The 24954-nt window shown below is 44.1% G+C and overlaps 2 long non-coding RNA genes across 4 annotated transcripts in view; one reads left to right on the forward strand and one right to left on the reverse strand.

The window, feature by feature from the left end:
- LOC106831246 (uncharacterized) overlaps positions 1-11484 on the reverse strand; it is a 53711-nt gene extending 42227 nt beyond the window's left edge. For 2 of the 3 annotated variants that reach the window (XR_011499241.1, XR_011499243.1), the window contains exons 1-2: positions 10556-11484; positions 6133-6197 (exon numbers count right to left, since the gene is read on the reverse strand). This is a non-coding gene — a long non-coding RNA (uncharacterized lncRNA). Of the gene's footprint in view, positions 1-6132; positions 6198-10442 lie in introns of all 3 variants that reach the window. The other variant, XR_011499242.1, reaches the window with a different exon arrangement.
- Positions 4719-24263, forward strand: LOC139042490 (uncharacterized). Its single transcript, XR_011499244.1, has 3 exons — positions 4719-4859; positions 7403-7525; positions 23509-24263. It is a non-coding gene; the product is annotated as an uncharacterized lncRNA (long non-coding RNA).
- The last annotated feature ends 691 nt before the right edge of the window (positions 24264-24954 follow it).

The following is a 24954-nucleotide window of genomic DNA, read 5'->3' on the forward strand; positions in this document are numbered from 1 at the left end:
CAACAGTAGTCCCTCAATGCCACCAAGCACTCCTAAAGGGTGTGTCCAGTTAAGGTATCTCAAATGTTAGCTAACAACCCCATACAGGATTAAGAACACACACATGCACACACACACCACCGTCTCTACTGAAATATTTCAAAGTAAACCTTAAAAGTAAAACATTTAAAAGTCAATTTTATGGACAATATTGCAGCTAGGTAAAATAAAAGAAGTCGACAGTGATAGACGGATTTCATAAAGGCACATAAGAGTATAAGGATGGAGTCTCCGGGCTCCTTCCATAAAAATGAGCACATTTTTTTTAAATCTTAGTTCGGTTCTTAATTATACAAAGAATCACAGCTTGGTCTCTTCCTTTTAAATCCAAACAAACCGAGGCACAGGTAAGTGACATGACTTACTCGAGGTTGTCCTGAATGAATTAACAGCAGAGCCAAAACTGGCGCCAAACTTCAGTCTTTCCATGGCTGCTGTGCAGCTTCTGAAATACATATATAAAAGTCATCCATAACTCTTTGTAGAAAATGTGTAAGAAAAAATCAAAATATGAAGATTTAATGAAAGGTCTCCATACTTTCCGTGCTCAGAGCCACTGTTGGTGCAGCTCCTTCTAGATGCTAACACAGCATATTTCCACACCTGCTAATTCTAATTTACAAAATTTATGTGACACTGTATGGATGGTGTTGTGGACTGCTTTTATTTAATTTGGTTTTATATTTGAAACTATGTCCCATAACATGTAATAGCCTTCAAAAACGCGATTTCTGTAATGGTCTCATGACAGTTCATTCTATTATCACTTATTTATCCATTGTTGGGCATAAAGGTTATCTCTAAGGGCTTGTTATAATCATTCTAAGATTAAAAATTTGCCCCTAGAACATAAACACTCTGAAGGTAGGGAATTTGTCTTATTCATCACAGAACCCTCAGCCCCCAAAGAGTGTCCAGCACATAGTAGAAGCTCAATAAGAATGAAGGGATGGATGGATGGATGGATGGGTGGGTGGATGGATGGATGGGTGGATGGATGGGTGGATGGATAGGTGGGTGGTAGGAAAGAAGGAAGGATGGACATGGATGGGTGGATGGAAGGATGAATGGATGGGCATGAATGGGTAGATACGGATGGATAGATGGATGGACATGGATGAATGGATATCAAAGGATGAATTGATATGGATGGATATTTGTATGCTTCTCTGATAACTTCTCGAAACTTTTAAGTTTGAGCATTTTCTGGCTAAGGTTGCCACACAAATTATAAGATACTAATTTACCTGAAATGCTTCATTGTCCAATATTATATTAAAAGCATTCGTGCTTTATCTGAAATTATTTATTTACCTGAAATTCAAATTTAACTTGACATACCATGTTTAGATTTGCTAAATCTGACAAACATAATTCTTGATGTACCACCTTCATAGAACAGGCTGCCTAGAATACTCTACTGGTCCCTGAGCAAAAACTCAGTCCTAAAGAGTCTGAACCTGTTGGCCTAAGACAACCAAAGAGTGAGTGATGTAAACAGCCACTATATTTTGAGCCCTGATCTTCATTAGTCAAGACAAATGAGAAAAACAATAGGAAAGAGAACACCCCATAACGACAATGCAAAGAGCCAGAGCAGGATCTTTCCAAACACAAATAGTACGAGCACCTTCTCAGCATTGCTCTCTCCTCTCTCCTCACCTCTCCTCCTTGACTTCTGACATCAGTCACTCCTATGCCTTCCTTCTGCTCTTGTCATGGCCCAAAAGTAACTACATGGTCTGGTCCCTGCCTCGCTCTTCAACCATTTGCCTCTCCCTACTCATTCTGGGCACTCCAGTTACCCTGGACTTGTTTCAGTTCCTCCCACATACCAGGCTCCTTCCTACCACAGGATCTTTGCATATGCTCATGCTTCTGCCTAGAAAGCCCACCCTTTCTCCTCCTCCCTTTTCCTGTTACTTAGTTAACTCTTGGTCACCCTTCATCTCAGCTCCAAAGTCACTTCCCCAAGGAAGCTATCCCTGACTGACTTTGCAGACTAGGTCAGTTTTCTTGGTTCTAAGCTGTTAAAAGTACTGTGTACTTTTCCTTCCCAGCACTTACCACAGTTGACATTTTATTTTTGGTTTTGTGATTATTTAATATGTATATCTACTAGAATCAACACTCCATGAGGGCCAGAACACCATGTCTCTTCTTGTTATCAGTCTGTTCCCTGCACCTGGCAGTTTCTTCCAAAATAAAAACAACTGGACACCCAATAAATCTGTACCAAATGGTGAAGGAAATCCTCTGGGCTTGCAAACATCCTACCACACACAGAGGAGCCCAACAGCCACTCCTGACTTGGAAGATTGACTCAGTCTAGGCGGGCAAGAGGAGGGAGACCAAAATCCACCTTCTTCTCTGCGTGAATGTCTGTGGAGCTGTATACAATCCCCACCCGCCACAGAAGACATGACATGGCATATGACTACAACGTTTGTGTGGTACAATGTGATATGTTCAGAGGCATATAAGCACTGTAATTTAGGAAATATAGGAAAATATGGAGGGAAAATTAAGATCTCTGTCCTGCCATTCAAGCTCACTTTTCTTCCAGCTGAGAATTTTCAAACTTACAGGTCTGTGGGGATTGTCACTCCTCCGCGTGCCTCCATGGCACCATTTTATCCCGGTTTTTCTCCTAGCTTACCCCCTGCACTGGATCCTCTCCCTCTAGCAGGCGTAAGCCTCTATTCTCCTCAATCTAAATTATTACAGAAATGTTCGAATGTGCGTGAAAGTAAAAAAGACCAGCACCCATCATCCAGCTTCAACAAAGACCAACACATGTCCAGCTTTGTTTCATCTTATACCCCACCGACTTTCCCTCCCACCACCACTGGATTATTTTGAAGCAAATCCCAGATACCATATTATTTCATCCATAAATATTTCAGTATATATTGCGAAAAGATAAACATTTCCCTGAGTGTCTTATAAATTTTTTACATAAGTGGCTTGCTCAATTTAGGATCCAGACAAGGGCTGCCCATTGCTTTGACTGTTATGTCTCTTAAGTCTCGAATCTACAGGTTCACCCTCCCTGTTCTCCTTGCACTTCATTTATTGAAGAAGCAGGATCATTTGTCCTATAGAATGTCCCACATCCTAGATTTTATGAATTGCATCCCCCAAGGTAACATTTAGCATGTTCCCCACCCCACTCCCAGCCCCATGGTTCCTGCTTGTAAACCGGCACTTAGATCCAGAGGTCTGATCAGATTTGGGTTTCACCTTTTGGCAACTATATTTCACAGGCAGCTCTGTGTACTTCCAATTATATCACACCAGGAAGTGCAAGGTGTCTGGCTCGCTCTTGTCTGATGTTAAAAATTAATCAGTGGGTTCAGGTGGTGCCAGCTTGATGCATCCATTATAAAGTCCCCAGCAGCTTTTTCACCCATTGGCTTTAGCATTTCACCACTGATGGTAATTACCCAGCTCTAGTGCATCATTAAAGCTTTCAAAATGGTGGTGTTCTATCATTCCACTATATTTATTAGCTGCATTTTCCCATAAAGAAGACATTTCCCTGATCAACACTTTGCTTACCATGAGCACAATTCATACAGGAAAATAGAATAAATGCTTGATATTTTGCCCCTTTATTTTACTAGTTTTCAGAATAATCAAAGGTGTTAGACTCCTTTGAAGGAAACAAGTGAGTTTAGTTTCGTTGTTCTGAGTATCATTATGAATTCATGGATTTATACATGTTTATGTGTTTCAATCCATTGACGTCATTCTTTGTGATGCTCACATTGTCCCATCTTTGGCCAGTGGCAGCTTCTGTGCCGTTTCGATAGGACCCCAGCAGTCATTAATGGCTTCCTTGCTGCTATGACAAGGTGTTCTTGGCTCCTCTTGTCCACTTCCTGACCCAAATCTGGGTCAGCTATTTCTCCAAGGGTGCCTCGTCCCTTATACATTCTTATTCGCCTCTGGTTTCAGTTTCCCCATTCGATAATCAGAAACACTGCAGTGGAACACTCCTGTCGAAGGGTCCAGAATAAGCCACTGTAGCATAAAAATTATTTTAAGCTGAAGGCATCTGAGTTCCTGTAGTCCCTTATCTGCCTGAAAGAACTCAACTGTCATAAATCCCGTCTTTGAGAGCAGCTCTAATCCTCTTGGAGACCAGTCAACACCACATTCAAACAGACATTGTCACAAAATTGTCCTATCTCCCATCCATTTATCTTTCCAAGTTTTTCCTCTCCAACACTGTTCTGATTTTCCTCCTGTACTACAGATCTATATACATAACGAGTGACTGAGTATTGCCATCTCTACATCCACTAGACATGTTTCAAATTCAGCTTGTTCAGATATCAATTCATCCTCTTTCCCCCACCTCTACCCTTTATTATGCACTTCATCAGTACTTGGGTATCAGTACTGGGAGCGAGGTCGGAGCAAGACTCTGCTAGAAACATACGGATTTTGCCCACACCCTCGTGAAGCGGTCCCCTGCGTGTTCTGGCGAAACCAACCTTCTAAGACACAGCGTGATCCTGGGCTCTGCAACATTCGTGCAATGTTTGAGGATTCTGAAACATGATGAGGACTCTCAACCAGCCACATCCGTTAATTTGCATGAGGCTGTGAGAAAAAAAATCTTTGAAGAAGTCTGGCTGTCGGGCAGGCCAGTGTAGAAAATGGCGAGAACACGGTTTCCTGGAGCATGAAGCTGTGTCTGAGCATCTTTTGACACCGTCCCAGGAAGAAGAGGCTCAGTCAGCTCTGAGAAGCCCCTCTGAAAAAGCTGGTGTAGGAGGGAGAGAAGTACTAACGGGTACAGGACTGTCCAGGTGAGCCCGGCATGGACACAGCACAGACATTAACCTGGGGCAGGAAAGGTACCAAGGGAAGAGGGCAAAGCTGTGGGCAACAGAGCAGGACAGCAACAGCCCCGAACTGAAGGACAAACCAAGGGGGATGACTGAGTTGGGTAGGGTTCCAGAAAAAGATTGGACATCCTGCCAGACACTCAAATGGGGCCTCGGAGCACTGAGATTTTGATAAATGTGAATTCGTACTCACTCATAACTGACATCTGGGACAGCCTGGGCACAAAAGCAACACCATCGCCTCACTGCCCAAGCCACACCCCGGCGCTCAGCACCTCCACTTCCCAGACCCCACATCCTATGGGTGACCCTGACTCCTTCTCCTTCTCTATAACACAGGTCTCTCCTGGATTACTGTGCCGCCTCCCAGCTGAGCTTTCTGAATTCAGTCGCACCCCTGCAAGTCCTCCTCTATTGCAGAGTACTCCAAACACATTTTATTTTGCCCTCCTAAATAAAGTGCAAAGATTTGAGCCCAGCCCCGAACACATTTATATTTATGCACAAATCGAAAATGCCCTCCTGAACCAAAATTTAGTTATATTTTAGAACATGCACAAAAGAGAAATTAGAAGAGAATGAGAAAAATAAACAGAGGGGTGCTAACATTTTCTTTGATTCCTCCCAATTAATTGTCTTACCAACCTCACCTGAAAACCACCTGCAAAGTAACTGAAGGAGCTCTGGGCTGGATGTGGGGTTGATGTCTTGCTTAGACTGGACTAGACTACTGATCCCTGAGAGTGAGTCTCAATTATCCAAAAAGAGATTATTCTTAGGGCTAAAAGTGACAGGAAACGGATGAATTAATAAATCTGTCCAAGAGGCCAGCCTCGTGGCCGAGCGGTTAAGTTCTCGCGCTCCACTTTGGCGGCCCTGGGTTTTGCTGGTTAAGATCCTGGGCGCGGACATGGCACTGCTCATCAAGCCATGCTGAGGTGGCGTCCCAAGTAGCACAACCAGAGGGACCTACAACTAGAATATACAGCTAGTTACTGGGGGGCTTTGGGGAAAGGAAGGAAACAAAAAGAAGATTGGCAACAGATGTTAGCTCAGGTGCCAATCTTAAAAAAAAAAAAAGAAAAAGCAATCTGTGCAAGATGTCGTTTGACAGCAGAGACTGAAGATAAATAAATTCATTTCCTGGTCCTACCATCATTAAATCCAGTCTATTTAATATACTCTTTGCCCAAAGCTAAACTAAGTCTTTCTGGCTGGATTTCAAATTTCTTACCTGGCTCTGGGAAATACACAGAATTGGGTGGCTACACAATCTTCAGGTTTGCTTGGGTGGTGACTCTGCAAAGCAAACATGGGTATTAGAGGCACAAAAGCAAAGGAGAGGGCTACCCCTCCTTGTGATGGGGACCCTGCTCCCTGGCAGCGGTCCCACCAGCCTACAGGCATTAAAAGGCAACAACAGTTCCTGCAAAATCAAACAGCAACTTAGCTGATCTCCAGCCTGGCTCTTAAACAGATCTACAGGCATTGTTTAAGACTTAGGTTTGCTTTTCCTGTTTTCCCATCAAAGGAAAATAGCCTAAAAAAAATAGCGTTCCAAGTGACCAAAGGTTAGAAAAATTGTCATGCAAGTGTTTTAAATTCTTTGTCATCCCTGATTTCTTTCACAACTGAGTCCAGTTCATCAGAGAGGTTACTGGCATAGGGCTTGACAGCTTAAATGGCAAAACAGGATGTGTCCCCACCAACGCCCCCGCTTTGCTGCAATCTACTGGAATTAATTGGTCTTGGGGTTTTTTGGTTAGTGGTGACAGTGGTTTTTTTTTTTTCCTTCTTTCTTTTTTACTTAAAGGCCTCAGACGGGCAGACATGTAAATAGCATCTCATTTGCATAGAGCTTGGCTGGGCAAGGTGAGATGAGGACACGCCGAGCTGCCTTCTTGGCAAGGGCAGGAAGTCAGCTGCAAGAAGCTACCACTTTTCAACCCTGGGTGGCTGTTTCTTTTTTCTCTCTCTGTCATTCACTTTGGAAGAAAACATAAGTCTAATTTCAAACAGAGCACAAAAACTTGGAAGGGGGGGAAAGGAAGGCAGCCAAATGCTTCAGGCGGGCCCCATCATTCTTGCCACCAATTTTTTTTTCTTACTTAATTAGAGATGCCAAGCCGTCAAATTGGAAATGTCAGAGGCTAGTTGAAAAGGACTGGGCTAGGAGTCCTCGGCCATGCCAACGATGGGTGGCAACGATTAACCGTGACAGACGGTGTCCCCTTTGCACACGCTGGGGAGTTAGCACCACGGGTGCGGTACCCTCTCCAGCCACCTGGGCAAGTCCAAATCTGAGTTTCTTTGTCATTCCACCTCAGAGAAGCCCCTTATTTCAAGGACCACTTCTGCATGAGTGGGTGAGAGGTTTGAGCAGAATGAGCCAACACTGAGAGAAAGGCTACACCATCTCAAAGCAAACTCGCTCTTTCTCACCAATTTTCAGATGTAGTTGAGTTCTCCCCAATTTTTTCTCTCGATTTGAATCTCTTTCACAGATAACTGCCTCCTTTCGGCTGACCCAGTAATTTGCAGCTCTGCTTTCTGGTCCCTGACACTTCAGCTAAGATGTGCCCAGAGACACAAATGAACAGCCTTGCTCTGATACAGGTGGCACAAGGGTAAGCAGGCACATATCCAAGGAAATCATATTTCTGTGGGTGGTATCTGACCAAGATTCATGTCATCTCTCTCAGATAAAACAGTGGATCCTTCTCCAACAGAAATGTATAACACAGTACATTAATATGTTGGCCTGTGACAAGGAACAAAAACTAGTGGGAAATTCCAACGCAGTAATAAAGTATGTGGTCATATTTAGACATGCATATAAACTTCATTTTTCTGAGAGCATTTCATCGTTTTTATAACAATCCTGAATTATCTTGTTCTCACGTCAGAGTGCGATGGACCTGGTACACTGGTAAAGGAAGCATTTTGAGACCTTTAGAGAGCTCCAAATGATGGAATCGAGATGTTTCTGCGGGTTCCTGACTTCCTCAACAGTCACATGCCCACTGAGTCACAGTTCTAGAAATAGCCACACCCCGCAAGTTGTCTTTTCAACTTACATTAATATTCTCTCTTGTATCAGATGTTTCTAACAAGAAAGAAATACTTTATGACCTGAAAAGCTTCATAGGATCTGCCGGTCCCCTCAACCCCTCACTAGCTAAATGTGTAATCCCAGATATCAGATGGACACTGTGTGACAGAGCACATAAAACTGTACCTCCAGAAAACTAAAACAAACTACATATTATGGACTTTCAGAATTGATTTGAAGATCAACACCAAAATACAACGCCCTTCAAAGGGCCAAGGGTACATGCTAACCTATGTAGTAGAATGAATTTGTAACTAAGATATCCAGCAAAGGACTAGCATCTAAGACGGAGTTCATCTGGCTTTCTTCTTCGTGGCTGTATCTGAGGAAGACAAGATTTGGCAGGTGCATATATTGGAACTGATAGAACAAGTCATAATCTAGCAGGGTTCCATTCTATTGACCATGGAGATGTGCATTTCATGAATCTTTGCTACTAAAAGGATTTCCGCTCATCCAATTTATCCAACAACTTTTAACATCACACCATTTTTCTGGGCTTCTTAAGGAGGTTATTAGAGGACAGAGTAAATAAAGATAGGTTTGCACAAGGCTTTTTACATCAAAGGCCATCAAATAATGCTTTTATAAAATCCGCCTTGCGTCTGGACAATCAACGCACGTTGGCTGGGATGAGTTCTCTATCTGCTTGTCATGCACACATATAAGCCACTGCAAGCCAACCTTGGAAAGTGTTCCAGGATGTAGGGTTCTTTAGAACTAGACAGACACATCCAAATCTTATTCTGCATTTAGCTCTTTGACCTTAGGCAAATCACTTAACTATTTTTAACCTTATTTCTTAATTTTTGGAATGGAGATAATAGCATTGACCTCATGGGGTTCTTGTGAGGATTATGTATAAAGTGTTTAGCACAGTGGCTGAAACACTCAATAAGTAGATGATGGATGGATAGCTAACTGGATGGATGCATGGATGGATGGATGGATGGATACAGAGAGAGAGAGAGAGATATTCAAATTTTTGGAGGAAAAGGTAAGCTTATTTCTTAGAAACTCTTCCTGCGTCAAATCATCCAATTACCCAAATGATAAGATAAATAGTTCTCAGTGTTTCACACACTGAAGTATTATTAATCTTCAGCTCCAACCTGATAATCTCCATTTCTTTACGGGAATTGAACTCATAATTTTCTCTCATTATTCTTGATTATCTCCTCCCCCATCCACAACTCAATTCTGCATGGGGAAATAACACTCAGAGGAGACAACAGGAGGACCTAAATTTTATTCCTTTCTTTGCTATCCAATTTCACCATGTCATAGTTATCCAACCTCATTTAGTCGCTGTCTATGAAAAAGATAGTATTTTTCTAGTTCATTGGGACAACAATAGAGAGAAATTTGACCATTTTTGCACAGAGCTATTGACTCCTTAAAATAAAAGAATATATTCGTTTTGACATATTGTCATCAACTACCGTTTGTATCTTCCACTACTTGCACAAGTCTATCCTCTCCCAGTCTTCTCCCATCCCCTCCAAACCTCCTTCATCTTTATCCTTAAATCAAACTCTACCTGCCTTTCTTTCATTGGCATCAGTGAAGAAGGAGTCACCACTTCTGGGATCTGATGCTAAATGACTGAGGCCAATTTCATAGGGCAGTATGGTGATGAATAAGAAAAGAGGGAAGTGGGAGCTAAACAAATTAGATGGCATTTAAGGTCATTTTCAACCCCCTGATTCTGAGATTAAGATGGATATTGAATAAGCAAGTAACAGCCTCTGACACAGTTCCTTCCCCGAACGATCTTATGAAGGCCTACGAGACAGTGGGGGCTTCTCCATCTGGCTCCACAGGCACCCTCCACCCCTGCCCACCTTCATGCCCTTTCCTTGTCTCCTCTCTGGTACTTAGAAGCATTCCTAGTCTCTGGAGGCAGCCCTCTAGCAAGCTTCTGTTGCTAAGGCTTGACTTCAGATGTGGCCAAGCTCCGCTTTCCCTGAATGAGACATCATCTCAAAACTCTCGAACTCCACTTCCTACTCCCATAGGGACAAACTGACAGAAGGGGAGACAGACAGGGAGCCAGGCAAGGAAAGGGAGAAGGGAATCTTTGATCTTGCTCCTAGTGTGGCATTCCTACCACTGAATTTTAATAAAACAGACTTCTGGTAGCTATGTCCTTTCCTTTGACCAACCTCAGAGCACGGCAAGCCCTTGCTGCCCTTTATAATTAGGAGGAAAAAAAAATATTACAACGCAAGAGCAAGAAAGACAACCCCACCCCGGCCCCCACCACCAGTTACTTCTTCCTTGCTTAGCCCTGAGATCACAGTGAGATAAAGCAGACCCAACCCTCGCCCAGCAGTGAGTCAGACTGTCTCCTACGTCCTTTATCAAAAATTCAAATGAGCAAACTGGCTACAGTCCTCCTCCTCCCCAGGGGCCTGGAGCCCAACACGGACCTGATGGAGCCAGGCTGGGCGGAGACAGAGCAAAGACCCTGTTGGGCTGACCCTGGAGCCAGTGACTCCACGTCTGAGAGATTCTGCTGTTTCAGACTTCACGCTGCACTCACTTTGTCGCCAGAGCGCTCTTTGCAGACTCACGGGGTCATATTATACGACCAGACTGGCACCGACAGAGCCCCTAGTTCAGCTCCAGCCTCCAGGTGAACCTGCTTCTAGACGCACCGGCATCACTGAAAGCAACACGTATACGCGCATGCTCACACACATGCATGTGCGCGCACCCGCATGCGCACATCCTTCACTCCCCTCAATGGGTCCTGTCTGTCTTCACCCTGCGTGAGTCCTGCCTACACTCTGGCCTCGGAGCCAGGGCCGGGCAGCAAGCAGGGGGGAGGGGGCTAGCATCGGGACAGTCTGCTTCCCCACTGCTTTCTCACGCCCGGGAGCTCTCAGGGTGCAGCCCCCAGAATCTGCCACCTCCCTCCATCACTGAACTCCTAGCACCCTTAGCCTAGTTCTAGGGACTGCCACCTCCACCTGTCCACCTCCTTGCCCACAGTGCTGGCCCTCTTCTTTCTATTGTCTTCTTTTAGTCTCGGGTCCTAGGACCGTCTGTGCCCTCCAGCCTGGTCTAAATCCCTGGGCTTTACAGCCTGTCTGCCCATATTCACAGCCTCACTGACGCCGGCAGCTGAGATCTTTCTCCATCCGGGGTCCCCGCTTCCATCACTCCCACCGGCAGACGCCGAGTCCTCAGTTTAGACAGGTCATAGATTGTTACAGGCGCTATCCTAGTCCAGGTTTCTGAGTGGTACCTTCTCCTCAACTGGAAATACCAATTTTTAGTAGCATTTTTCTTTAGAAAGTTCTTACATATTTAGAAAAATCATGATTATTTATTCCCAAACTAACTCCTCTCTGATACCCATTTCTGGGCCAACTGGAGCGCATCCAGGAAACACAAACTAATTGTAAGCTCCAAAATAAGTCTCCTGTAATGAGAGAGAGAAGGAAGTCCTGTAAATATACGTGCGTGGTAAAGTAGCTGACGTTTTTATGACTGTTATAATATGAGACTGGTATTACATCTCACTTAAAGATGAGAATGTTTGCCGTCTGGGTAGTTCACTCTTTCGCCTGCTAATATCTAAGCTTCAGACAGACTAGTTACAGGAAAAGGCCGGCGGGGGGTGGGGGTGGGGGGGGGGAGGGTTACAATTCAAACAAGTAGAATGGAATGGGAAAAGCCTTCATAGTTTGAGGTACGTGGTGGATCTAGCTACTCTGCTCCCCTTTCCTGGCCATCATGGTTGGTTCTTTTTCTGTCTCTTTCTCATGTTCAGTTTCCCCAAGCATAGTGGAAGTGCTAGGACAGTTAAGAAGGCTTGATCCTCAGAGCGCCCCTGGGCTCAAGCCCTGACCTCTTCTCCAGGCACCCAGACAGCTGGTAGTCTCCATTTTGCAACTGGGAGAATCAGGAGTCCGTGTGACTGGCAGGCACTACGAGGCTTCAGGGTCTGCCCTGTGCACTTGGTTTCCGTGCATTTTTTTATATCTAGGCACTGGGGACTCTCATTCAAGTGCTCACGTCTCTGGTTAAAGAGAAAAGTAAGCTGATTCACTGGAATTCAAGGTCAACCTGTCCGATCTGGTGTAGGCATGTTGCATTTCTTGAGCTGCATTTCTTCTCACTGGTTGACACTCTTTGCTTGGGCAGCCTCATCTGATTCTACGGTTTTCAATAGTATCTCTCTTCTGTCGTCTTCCAGTGCCTACCTCTTATGTCGTTCTGAGCTCCAGTCCTGTATATCTAATCCTTATTGGACAGCCACACTTGGATCTTTCATAGCGACCTCAAACGTAATGTATCCAAACCTGATCACCTGAACCCCCAACTCCCAGCCTCCCTCCGGTTCCAATTAAGTTCCTCCTCCAGTGTTCAACATTTATAAATGGTATTTTTAGTTTCTCACTGCTCATGCCAGAAACCATGGTGATGTGGTCCCCGACACTTCCCTCTCCATCTCTCTCACCACTACCCCCATCTAGTCCAGCAGAGTCACCCTCACAAGTGAATTAGAGATCCGTCCACTTCTCCTGGTCTCTGCTGCTCCATCCTGATCCGAGCCATCCTGCTCTCTTTCTGGGGCCACACAAGAGCCTGGAGGCAGGTCTCTCCTGCCCCCTATTTTGCTTCCCACCCCCACACCCCATCCCCAACTTCCTGTGCAGCAACCATAACAAACCTTTTTTTGTGGTGGTAAAATATACATAAAATTTACCATTTTAACCATTTTTAAGTGTATGGTTCAGTAGCATAAGTACATTGTTGTGGAACCAGCATCACCATCCATCTCCAGAACCTTTCATCTTTCCCAGCTGAAACTCTGTACCCATTAAATAACAACACCACCCCATTCTCCCCACTCACCCACCCTCCAGCCCCTGGTAACCACCATTCTGCTTTCTGTCTCTACGAATTTCACTACTCCAGGAACCTCACGTAAGGGGAATCTTCCAGTATTTGTCCCCTTGTATCTGCCTTGGTTTATTTAGCAGAATGTTTTGAAGCCTCATCCGTGTTGCAGCTTGTGTCAGAATTCATTTCTTTTTAAGGCCAAATAATATTCCATTGTACGTATAGACCACATTTTGCTTATCCATCCATCTGTTGACAAATATGTGGGTTGTTTCCACCTTTTGACTACTGAGAATAATGCTGCCATGAACATGGGTGTACAAATATCTGCTTGAGTCTCTGCTTTCACTTCTTTTGGGTATATAACCAGGAGTAGAATTGCTGGAACAAATGGCAATTTTACATTTAATTTTTTGAGAAACCATTACAAACTTATAAAAACAGTTGGATTATGTCTTTTCTTTCCTTAAAGTCCTTTGAGGACTTCCCATTGCACCTGGTAAGCAGGTTAAATGGATGTTTGAATTTCACCTGATCTGCCCTGGGCTTTCCCGCCTTTCCCCATTTCTCTCAGCCCCTTTCTCACCTTGTTCTAGCCTCACGGGTCTGCTTCCCATCCCTCCAGGACACAAAGCTCTTTCCTAGTTCACATCCTCACACAGTCTTTCCCTAGGCCTGGAATTTCCTTCCTTCCTCTCTTCCAGTCTCCTCCGGGTCTCAGTTAAACTATCACATACTCAGCACTGTCTTCCCTGAGCTGGTCCTGGGCCTCCCGCATCCAACCCTGATGCTCTGATACAACCTGTATCTCCCAGTTGACTGCGCAGGGTCATGAGGTCCGGGGTCCTAACTCCCCCCTGCTCATTCTTATCCACAGCATCGAGCACATGGTTGAATGCAGGAAGAGTCCTGTTACGTTGTACGTATTGTTGTTGTTGTTACTTTCCTTGCTATTGTTTTGGAGCAGAGCTAGATCTTATCATCATGACAGCAAGACGCACTTGTCTTCATAAAATGCTGGTTGAGCTTCTCCTATTGGTGTTTGTGCCCTTTTTATATACCACGCCATCTGTTATGGACTGAATGTTGTGTCCCCCAAAATTCATGTGTTGATGCCCTAATCTTCCATGTGTTGGTATCTGGAGGTGAGCCTTTGGGAGGTGATTAGGTCATGAGGTCAGGGCCCTGGTCTGATGGCATTAGTGCCCTTATAAAAAGAGAAAGCAGAGAGCTTGATCTCTCTCTCTCTCTCTCCCTCCGTCTCTCTCTCCGTCTCTCTCTCTCTCTCTCTCTCTCCCTCTCTCTCTCTCTCTCTCTCTCTGCCTCTCTCTGTCTCTCTGTCTCTCTCTGTCTCTCTGTCTCTCTCTCTCTCTCGTTGAGTGCACTAAGTAAGGAAAGGCCATGTGAGGACACAGTCAGAAGGCAGACATCTGTAAGCCAGGAAGAGGGCTCTCACCAGAAACCAACCATGCTGGCCCCTAATCTTAGACTTCTAACCTCCAGAACTGTGAGAAAATAAATATCAGTTGTTTGAGCCGCCCAGTCTATGGTATTTTTTATGGCAGCTGGAGCTGACTAATATCCCCTCTACCTCAAACCCGTCACGTTACACTCAACTGGCGTAACCTGAGCATGTCCCCTCAGCTCCCCTTTGGGACTGCTGTCCCCCCATCTTGTAATATAATTAGTTGTTCACGTGCCTGTTTCTGGGACCGGACTTTAATTGGGGTGGGAACCTCATGGGATTTATTTTTTTGATCTCGCCTGTTGTTAACCCAATCCAGAGACGTACACTTAGCAGGCCTGCTTTTAAAAGTTGGCTGAAATGGTTCGGCGCCTTGCTTTGAATACGTCTCTAGAAATTTTACCATTTATGAACATATTCTCTTTCCAAAAACAGTTTCAAGTTGACTTGGTTTCTCAAATGTTAGGTAATTGTCAAATGTTTTAAGTTGCTATCTAGCCTTCCTGGATTAGAGCCAATATATAAAGCATCAGTTACGCTGACTGGTGAGCAGTTTAAGTTATCACGTTTCTCTCTACGTGTGTGAATGTCTCACCGGCATCTAGACTGTGTGCCTAAGTTATCTCAGTGCCTCTATGTATGTATACATGAATGTTCATAATAACTACCTTTCACTGAGGTCTTACATCTCGTAAGCCCATAGTGTTGGCTCTTACGCTATGCTAAGTGCTTTATATGTATGATATAATTTAATCTTCACATGATCCTGTAATATAGGTATTCTTATCCCAGGTTTATGGAAAGGAAAATGGGCTTCCACAAAGATTGATTAGCTCCCTAAGGCTATCCAGCAGAGGACCGCTAGCACCAGGATTTGAACTCAGGGCTGTTGGATCCCAAAGCCTGCGCGCTTGCATTTTTCCATGGATAATGAGAGTCGGCTTTATTTTCACTGAAATCCGTTTCCTTCTCTGCATCCTCAGTGCGATGGAAAGCACCAGTATCTTTGAGGTGGTCTTATTTCTCAAGCTGGGGAGGCCTCCCTGAGGACAGAAGTTACAATTTAGGGAAAATATCAGGCGGTATAGCAGTCAGGGCAGGCTAGGTCATGCCGCAGTGAGAAATAACCTCGAAATCCCAAAGGCAACAACAACAAACAGTTTATTTCTAGCTCACTCTATGTCCGTTGCGGGTCAGTTGAGGCTCAACTCCGCATCAGGAACCCAAGCTGGTGACAGTCTCTATCTGAAACATTGCCTATCTTCAGGCAGAAGGAAAGGGGGACAGTGAGAACCCACAATGACTTCATTGGCCAAACTCACATGGCCAAGCCTGGTGTCTTGGGTAGGAGTTATAATCCTTGCCTAGAAAGGAGCAGCAACTACTTTGAACAATATTACAGTCTATTATAGAATTCTTTTCTACTGCAGAAGAAACAGATTATTTCAATCTGGCAAGAACATTTTTGTTCTTTATTTCACAAATCCATGGCACTGCTGTTCTTGCCAGAACACTACGGTAATTACTTTGTTTTTTTTTAATTTAAAAAAGCAACATTTCTTCTAAGAATTTAGAATTCAGAGTATACTTATTTTAAGGGGTATGAAACAGAGGCCTGTTGAATAAATACAACCACATGAATATAATAAAACTAATTTTCTAAAACTCAATTACAGACTCTTCTATAGATGTGTACATTATATTTCCTGAATAAAAGTCATGAATTCAAAAATTAGAGATATTTTCACCACTAAGTTTTGGCCTTATAGTTTCACTAATTCAGTATTCGGAGTGTTCTTTTATTTCTCACGGTTCTGGAGGCAGGAAGTCCGAGATCAGAGTCCAGCAGAGTCAGCGTCTGTGAGGACCTGCTTTTCGGCTCATGGATGGCTGTCTTTCCAATGTAACATCATATGGCAGAAGGGGCTCAGGAGCTCTCTGGGGTCTCTCTTACAAGGGCACTGATCCCCTTCATGGGAGCTCCACCCTCATGACCTCGTCACCTCCCAAAGGCCCCAGCTCCTAATACCATCCCATTGGGGGTTAGGTTTCAAGATAGGAATCCTGGGGGACACAAATACTCACTCTCTAGCACTGGGTGAGATTAACATTTGAATTGATAGACTGAGGAAAGTGGTTGCTCAATCTCCTGCCATGGGTGGGCCTCATCCAATTCACAGGAAGCCTGACCACAACAAAAGGCTGAGTCAGGGACAATTTGCTGGCGAGCCCACTCTCTCCCCTCCCTCATCTCTCTTCCTGCCACCCCTCTCCTCTCTCTCTCTCTCCCCTCTCTTTCTCCCTCTCCCCACCCCCGCCCCATCTCCCTCTCCCCTCTCCTCTCTCTCCTCCTCTCTCTCTCCTCCCCCTTTCTCTTCCTTCTCTCTCTATCTCTTACTCCCTCTCTCCTCCCTTACTCTCTCTGTTCTATCTCTCTCTCTCTCTCTCTCTCTCCTGTCTCTCTCTCCCCCCTCCTCTCCTTCTGTCTCCCCTCTCTCTCTCCCCTCTCTCTCTCTGTCTTTCTGTCTCTCTCTCTCTCTCCTCTCTCTCCCCCTTCCTCTCTCTCTGTCTCCCCTCTTTCTCTCCCCTCTCTCTGTCTCTGTCTCTGTCTCTCAGCCTCACTGCCTTCAAGCTCACACACGGGTCTTCTCCTGCCTTGGGACTTGGACTGGTACTGGGATTACATCATCCACTCTCCTGGGTCTCCAGCTGTCAACTGCAGCTCTTGAGACTTCTCAGCCTCCATAATTGGCATGAGCTAATTTCAACAATTTTTATATATATATGAGTTATAAATAAAATATCCCTTATAGTTAATATGTGTTCCTTATAACTTATATATATTTATATGTGTATATGTATATATGATATATATGACTCCAGACTCCAGATACCCAACCTGGACCGAGCCAGCAGCAGGGCAGAAGCCTTGCCACGCAATCTAAAACTGGCCAGCACCCCCTTCCACCCCAAGCCCCAGGGGCACAGGCCAGCCTGAGGGCTGTGTCAGAGGCCTGCCTGGCCATCACCAAGTGCAGGGGAGGGGCCCTGCCTCCCAGTTAGGCTGCGGCAGGCACGAGGCAGCAGGCAGCGAGCTTCCGGGGGTTTGGCTCTTAGGAGGGGATTTTCAAGGACAAGGTGAGAGATTAGTCTGGTTGGCTTTCTCTGTTCCAGCCAAAATATTCTTAACTATAATTAAAACAAAAATGAAAAGAGCCAAATAAAATGTGCAAGGGCCGGGCTTTCCATGCCTTAAACCTGATAACCTGTTTTAAGACCAAGGAATCAAATAAGGTCAAGGAAATTATTTCGTTCGGCTGAAGTGACCCCGCACAACTTTCTGCTGCATGGAGGGGTCTAATCTAAGCGGAAGCATGTGGGAAATGTCCTGGTCGCCCTTCCCACTCCGGTTCTACATGAAGCTAGCCTGCAGTTAGTGAGCAGGACGTGCAGATGGCCACAGCACGTGAAAGGGAGCTCATATCACCAATCATCAGGAAAATGCAAATCAAAACCATTATGCGTTCACATATTTTTCAAATGTGAAGAATTTACATGTGCATATGCATATTTTAGTCCATATCTATTTGTTTCTGAAAGCATTGTATACTCATACATCAGCAAATGTATAGGGAGTCATTTATTTGTATAAATTTGTTATCATATTTACACCTTTCTGCACTTGGAGGAAAATATTCAATGACTTATCACCTCACTTCTGTTAGGATGGCTTTTATCAAAAAGACAAGAGATAACATGGTACTAGTACAAAAACAGGCACACAAAACAGAATTGAAAGCCCAGAAATAAAACCACACATCTACAGACAGCTAATCTTTGACAAAGGTGCCAAGAACATACAATGGAGAAAAGATAGTCTCTTCAATAAATGGTGTTGGGAAAACTGGACAGTCACATGCAAAAGGATGAAAGTATACCGTTCTCTTATGCCATTCACAAAAATAAACTCAAAATGGATCAAAGACTTGAAGCTAAGACCTGAAACCATAAAACTTCTAGAAAAAAATATAGGCAGTACACTCTTTGACATCGGTCTTTAAAGGATCTTTTTAGACCTTAGTGTACAGCATGGTGACTCTAGTTGACAATATTTATTAAAAACCTGAAATTTGTGAAGAGAGTAGAGCTTCAGTGATCTCAACACAAAAATAAAAAGAAGATAACTATGTGAGGTGATGGATGTGTTAATTAGCTTGATTTGGTAACCATTTCACAACTCAAGAGCAAAAAATCAAACAACCTGAACAAAAAATGGGCAGAAGAAATGAACAGACATTTCTCCAAAGGAGATATACAGATGGCCAATAGCCACATGAAAAGATGCTCAACATCACTGATCATCGAGGAAATGCAAATCAAAACTCACTTAGATATCACCTTATGCCCGTTATAATGGTTATAATCACCAAGACAAAAAATAACAAATGTTGGAGAGGTTGTGGAGAAAAGGGAACCCTCATACACTGCTGGTGGGAATGCAAACTGGTGCAGCCACTATGGAAAACAGTATGATGATTTCTCAAAAAACTAAAAATAGAAATACCATATGACCCAGCCATCCCACTACTGGGTATCTAGCCAAGGAACTTGAAATCAGCAATTCAAAGAGACTTATACACCCCTATGTTCCTCGCAGCATTATTCACAATAGCCAAGATGTGGAAGCAACCCAAGTGCCCACCGACTGATGAATGAATAAAGAAGATATGGTGTATATATAGAATGGAATACAACTCAGCCGTAAGAAATTATGAAATCATCCCATTCACAACAACATAGGTGGACCTTGAGGGTATGATGTTAAGCAAAATAAGCCAGACAGAGAAAGACAAACACTGTACGATTTCGCTCATATGTGGAAGATAAATAAACACACGGACAAAGAGAACCATTTAGTGGTTACCAGGGGAGCGGGGGTTGGGGGATGGGCACAAAGGGTGAAGGGGCCACCTATATGGTGCCTGACAAATAATAACATACAACTGAAATTTCACAACGTTGTAAACTATCATAACCTCAATAAAAAATTAATTAATTAATATTTTGAAAAAGACGAAAGATAACAAACATTGGCAAGGGTGTGGAAAAAAGGGAAGCGCTATGCACTATTTCTGGGAATGTAAATTGGTGCAGCCACTCTGGAAAACAGTAGGAGGTTCCTCAAAAAATTAAAAATAGATCTATCTTATGATCCTGCAATCCCACTTGAGGGTATTTATCGAAAGGAACTGAAATCAGTATCTTGACAAGATATCTGTACCCCATGTTCATTGCAACGTTATTCACAGTAGCCAAGACGTGGAAATCCTGCCATTTGCAACAGCATGGATGAAGCTGGAGAATATTATGCTCATTGAAATAAGCCAAACACAGAAAGACAAACACTATATGATCTTACCTATATGTGGAACCTCAAAACATCAATCTCATAGAAGCAGAGAGTGACACGGTGGTCGCTAGGGCCTGGGAGGTGGGGCAAATGGGGAGGTGTTGGTCAGAGGGTACAAAGTTTCAGTTATGCAGGATGAAAAAATTCTGCAGATCTAGTGTACAGCATGGTGTCTCTAGTTAACATATTTATTATATACTTGAAATTTGCGAAGAGAATAGATCTTCAGTGATCTCACCACAAAAATAAAAAGAAGGTAACTATGTGAGGTGATGGACGTATTAATTAGCTTGATTTGGTAACCATTTCACAATATATACATATATTAAAACATCACATGGTACACCTTAGAGATAGACGATTTCTATTTTGGATTCCACCTCAATAAAGCCGCGGGGGGAAAAACAAATAAAAAAACCCCAGCTTAGCATGAGATGCTTGGTTTTGTGTTTTACGACCTTGAATGAGTAATTCATCATCCCCAGCCCTCGGGACCTTATTGGTAAAGGAAATGTAATGATGTCTAACTCATGCAGTCATTGCAAAAATTCCAAAAACTTAGAGATCCTGTGTATCAGAGTTTCTCCACCTCAGCACTATTGACGTTTAGGGTAGATAGTCTTTTGCTGTGGGGCTGTCCTGTGCATTGTAGGATGTTTAGCAGCATCCCTGGCCTCTCCCCGTTAGGGTAACACTCTCTCCAGCAGGGACGACCAACAATGTTTCCCAAAACTGCTAAATGTCTCCTGATGGGGATGGGGGAGGTCGTCCCTGGTTAGAACCACTGCTGTGTATGAAGGCATTTTGTAAAATCATAAAGCATTGCCCAATTATTGATTATTATTAACATGTGATGGTTTTAAAGTAACCACTTCCCAATCTTGACTGGTTATATTAGTATATACGGAAGAGCAGTGGCATCAAAAATGTAAAAGCCACTGAGATTCTCTCTGGGCATGTCTCATGGTTGTTGTGTGGCAGGCTGAAGTCCTGGTTGTTTTGTGTTTCTACAGTTTGAGCACTTGGTGACTGTTAACAGAGTAGACAGTCAAGGGGTGCCCAAGCATGGGAGCAGCATGGGAGAGCCAGTGACCAAATGCACAGGGCTCTCCTCCATCTTTGGCTGAGTAGCCCCCAGCCTGTGTCCCCTTCAAGCACTGGGACCGTTTCTTCATCTTTCTATGCTCACCTTCTGTCTTAGTTCATCTGAGCTGCTTTAACAAAAATGCCACAGACTGGGGACCTTAAACAACAGACGTTTGTTTCTCACCTATTGGAGGCTGGAAGTCCAAGACCCAGGTGCCGGCAGATCCAGAGTCTGGTGAGAGCCGCGTCCTGATTTGCAGATGGCCCTCGTCTGTCTTGTTGTGTCTTCACGTGGTGGAGAGTAGAGAGAAGAAGCAAGCTTCTAGTAGCTCTTCTTATCAGGGCGCTAATCCCAACATGGGGGCTCCACCCTCATGACCTACTCACCTCCCTCAGATCCCACCTCCAAATTCCATCACCAAAACCTTCATTGACATATGAATTTGGGGGCAACATAAATGTTCAGTCCATAACAGCATCTGACACAGTACCGGACACGTGCCTGACACATGAGAGGTGCTTAATAAATTATGAATTTTCATCAAGGAGTTCTCAACCTTGCCAGCATATTGGAATTACCTGGGCAGCTTAAAATACACATGCTGATACACGGCCGTACCCAGAGACTCTGCTATGGGGCATTTAAGCTCCACTGACGATTCTAACATGTGGTCAAAGTGAGAACCCCTGGCTTAGAAAGAATATAACAGAGCTGTTGCTGTTTGCCGCACAGATGAACGTAATCCACAGGAGGCCTCTGGGCTGGGCAGCTGCTTCCCATTTGTCCAGTGTTTAAGCTGTCAGGGGTGCATGCCAACCAGCCCGATCTTGTCAGTAGGTACAGTCTCCAGTGCGCACTTTCCTCCTCTTCTGTTTTAAATTCTCCTGAATGAGTTTCTGTGTCGTTGGTCTTCTCTCGAGCTAGATGCTCTTAGTTTTTTGAAAACTTTCAGCACATACCAGTTATTAGCTGAGTTTTTCGAACTTCAGATTATTGAACATTTGGTGATAAATAGCCTGAGTAGATGTATTCACTTATACTTTTCACATATGTAGATCTATGACCTGCTTTGTGCTCAGTGTCTATCTGAATTAATGCCTTCCAGAAAAACCAGATGGAAAATGGAGATAATTTTATCAAATTCTGTCAAAGTTATTTCTCAATTACCTTGGAGAAGGATTTTTTCACCCCTTCTTCTTTGATGAATGTGTTGTTGGTTTTAGCCAAGTGCGAGAAGAAGAGGCATGTGTGAATAGATCTGTAAAAAGTTTACCCACCATGGAGATCTTTGTTAAACCCGTTGGCAAGATAGCGATCAGACACCACATTCTTGGTGGAAAGCCTCTTTCACGGAGAGAGTGCATTCAAGAAGAAAATAAAACTTGAATTCCTATTTATAAAGCAGAGTTTGAAAGACAGATGGAAGGAGTCGTTCCATGGGAAAGGAAAGAGGGAAAGAAAGGGGATGGAATGACTTGCCAGGGTAAAGCTGGCTGTGGCTTAGAGTTCTTTCAAAAATGCCGGGAACCTTGGGAGTCAAACGCTTTTCTCTCCTGGGAGGAGACCCAGGGCAAAACGATGGCTCAATAACTGGAAATGCACTTCTCCAAGGCAGAGCCCCAGTTGGAAAGCACTAAAAGGGTTAGCTGGAGGCCTTCTCTCCTTTAGCGAATCCATTGTGGAAGGAGTAAGAAGTGCATAAAAATCTTAGCCTGAACTCTGTGACCCTCTAGAAGGAACCTCTAGAATGAGCTCTAGGGGGTCTGTGAAAGCTCCAGAATTTGGGCTACAGCTGAGCTCAGAGTTCAGAAGTGGTCTGTGCCACAGAAGTCCTATTTAGAAGACATCTTCACCCTATAACCCTTGTTCTGCATGCCCATTTTATTCTTCACTAAGGCACATGGAGTTGACCACAACAAGTACTTTTTTGAGATATCTGATCTTTCCTGATGCTCTAAAGTACCTGAAAAATGTGAAAAGCACAGCAGTAAAGTGACACATTTTCTAAATGTCTTTTTGTTAAGATTCATTAGAAGCAGTGTCCTTAGGAAATGGAACGGCCTCTTTGGACAGGGCACATTGCCTTTGTGTCCCGGTTTGAGAGAAGACAGATGAGAGGGAAGAGCAGAGGGCTCTGTGCCAACGTGTCTGTCGTAAGGCGAGCTTGACCACTGTCCCGTGGGTCTGCATTTCGTTTTCCTTTGCTGTGCATATAGTTTATATCAGGGACAAGTGAGTCCTAATTTTATAATACCCAGTCTTTCTAGATGTTAAAGAGGTTGCCAGTGCCTACAAAAGTAGAGTTAGTAAGCTGGTTTGTACATTTTGTGTTAAAATTCATAGGAAAAACAGTCTTCCAAAAAGTGACTTGTGGAAATTGTTCAAATTCCCTCTAAACGTCACAGATGCGTATATTTACTTGCCCACTCGGCTGACAGCAGTGAGAAGGGGAAGGTTCTGGGCCAGAATGTTCCTGCTGAGAAGACAGGTTCAGACCGCAGCCTTCGTTCCACTGCACGTATGCCATCTGTTTGATGTTGCTGTGGTCCCCATCTTAGGTCTGTATCTGAAACATCTGAAATACCCAGTCTTTTTAGATGTGCAGAATTGCATAACCTATGTTAAAAGCAGAGAATGTAAAATAACACCCTTCTGCATTTTTTTTCTGTTAATTCATAGGCACGATTATCTTTTGAGAATGGAACTGTTGAACTGTTGAATGGAACTTGATCTCCTGAAGCAATAAACTGACTGTCACAAGGAAGGGGACGGGTCGATGCCCATGAGACTAATTCAGACTGTCTAACCACGGTTCTGCATGTGCATATGAGTTCATATTCGTGTCCACGTCAGGGACAAACAAGCCCTAAGTGCCCATAGTATATTCAAAGCCGAGGCAGCAAAGAAACCCCTGTATAAATGCCCTTTTGTTAGTCTATAGGAGGGACCCTTGTTAATCTCCCTCTCAGATAGAGTCTTTTTTTTAAAGATTTTATTTTTTCCTTTTTCTCCCCAAAGCCCCCCAGTACATAGCTGTATATTCTTCGTTGTGGGTCCTTCTAGTTGTGGCATGTGGGACGCTGCCTCAGCATGGTTTGATGAGCAGAGCCATGTCCGCGCCCAGGATTCGAACCAACGAAACACTGGGCCACCTGGAGGGGAGCGCGCAAACTTAACCACTCGGCCACGGGGCCAGCCCCTGAAGTCTTTTTATTATAATTAACAGAAAAGAAGCCCCATAGATATGGCATTGTTAACCCACTTTTCAGCAGCGTATCTCAGGACCACTCCATTGGGTTGGTGGTAGAGGGGCAGAAGGACGTTCAAGGAAGGAATGAGGCAGATGTGGTCGTATTTACGTCGTGATGATAACCCTGGATGAACACGTGCATCTCTATTGTCAGTGCTATAAAACATACTGTCAATAAATCAATGCAAACGCACCTTCTGGCTCCTGTTTCCACAGGATGATCTGATCACGCCTTAGCAGCCTTACACTTACTGCACCCTGCTGCTCTACGTCTCACTTTAAATTGCTCGCTAAGGGGAGGTGGTATTTTCCTTTAACTCTGTCAACATCTTTATTCAGAATCCTGCTGCCATTTCTGTCTTTTAAGCCATTTTTGTCTCCATAAAAAGGCAGGATTAGCTTTTTTCCTGAGGGAGTTGGTGTGGTGTGTTCTTGGTTATCAAAATACTCATGGCTTGTCCTGGGCTCGCACTGCTATCTGAGAGGTCAACACCCAAGGCACCGCTTCTACTTGCTGTGCTGTCCTCACCCGGGGGTTTCTTCCCTTCTCTGGCATATGTCAAACCTCTCCCTGAATTTTCTGGAAGGATTTATGATCCTGCAGGTCCCAGGGTAACTGGAAAACCTTATGTAATGCTCCCTTGAAGGGTGACCTTCCAGGTAAGTCACACTGAGGTCCCTTGTGTCACACTCTGAAGTAATGGAACTCCATCCAGGTCACACACACAAACTCACAGCGTTGGGACTTTGGTAAATACTCACGATGTGTGGAAAAGCATGATCCGTGCTACGTGATCTCAACTACACAAGAAGATGTGTTCAAGCGTGTGTGTCCACGTGCGGAAGAACTCAGCAGGGCAGGGTCAGTGTAAACT

Source organism: Equus asinus, chromosome 29, assembly GCF_041296235.1.
Source record: "Equus asinus isolate D_3611 breed Donkey chromosome 29, EquAss-T2T_v2, whole genome shotgun sequence".
Taxonomy (NCBI): domain Eukaryota; kingdom Metazoa; phylum Chordata; class Mammalia; order Perissodactyla; family Equidae; genus Equus; species Equus asinus.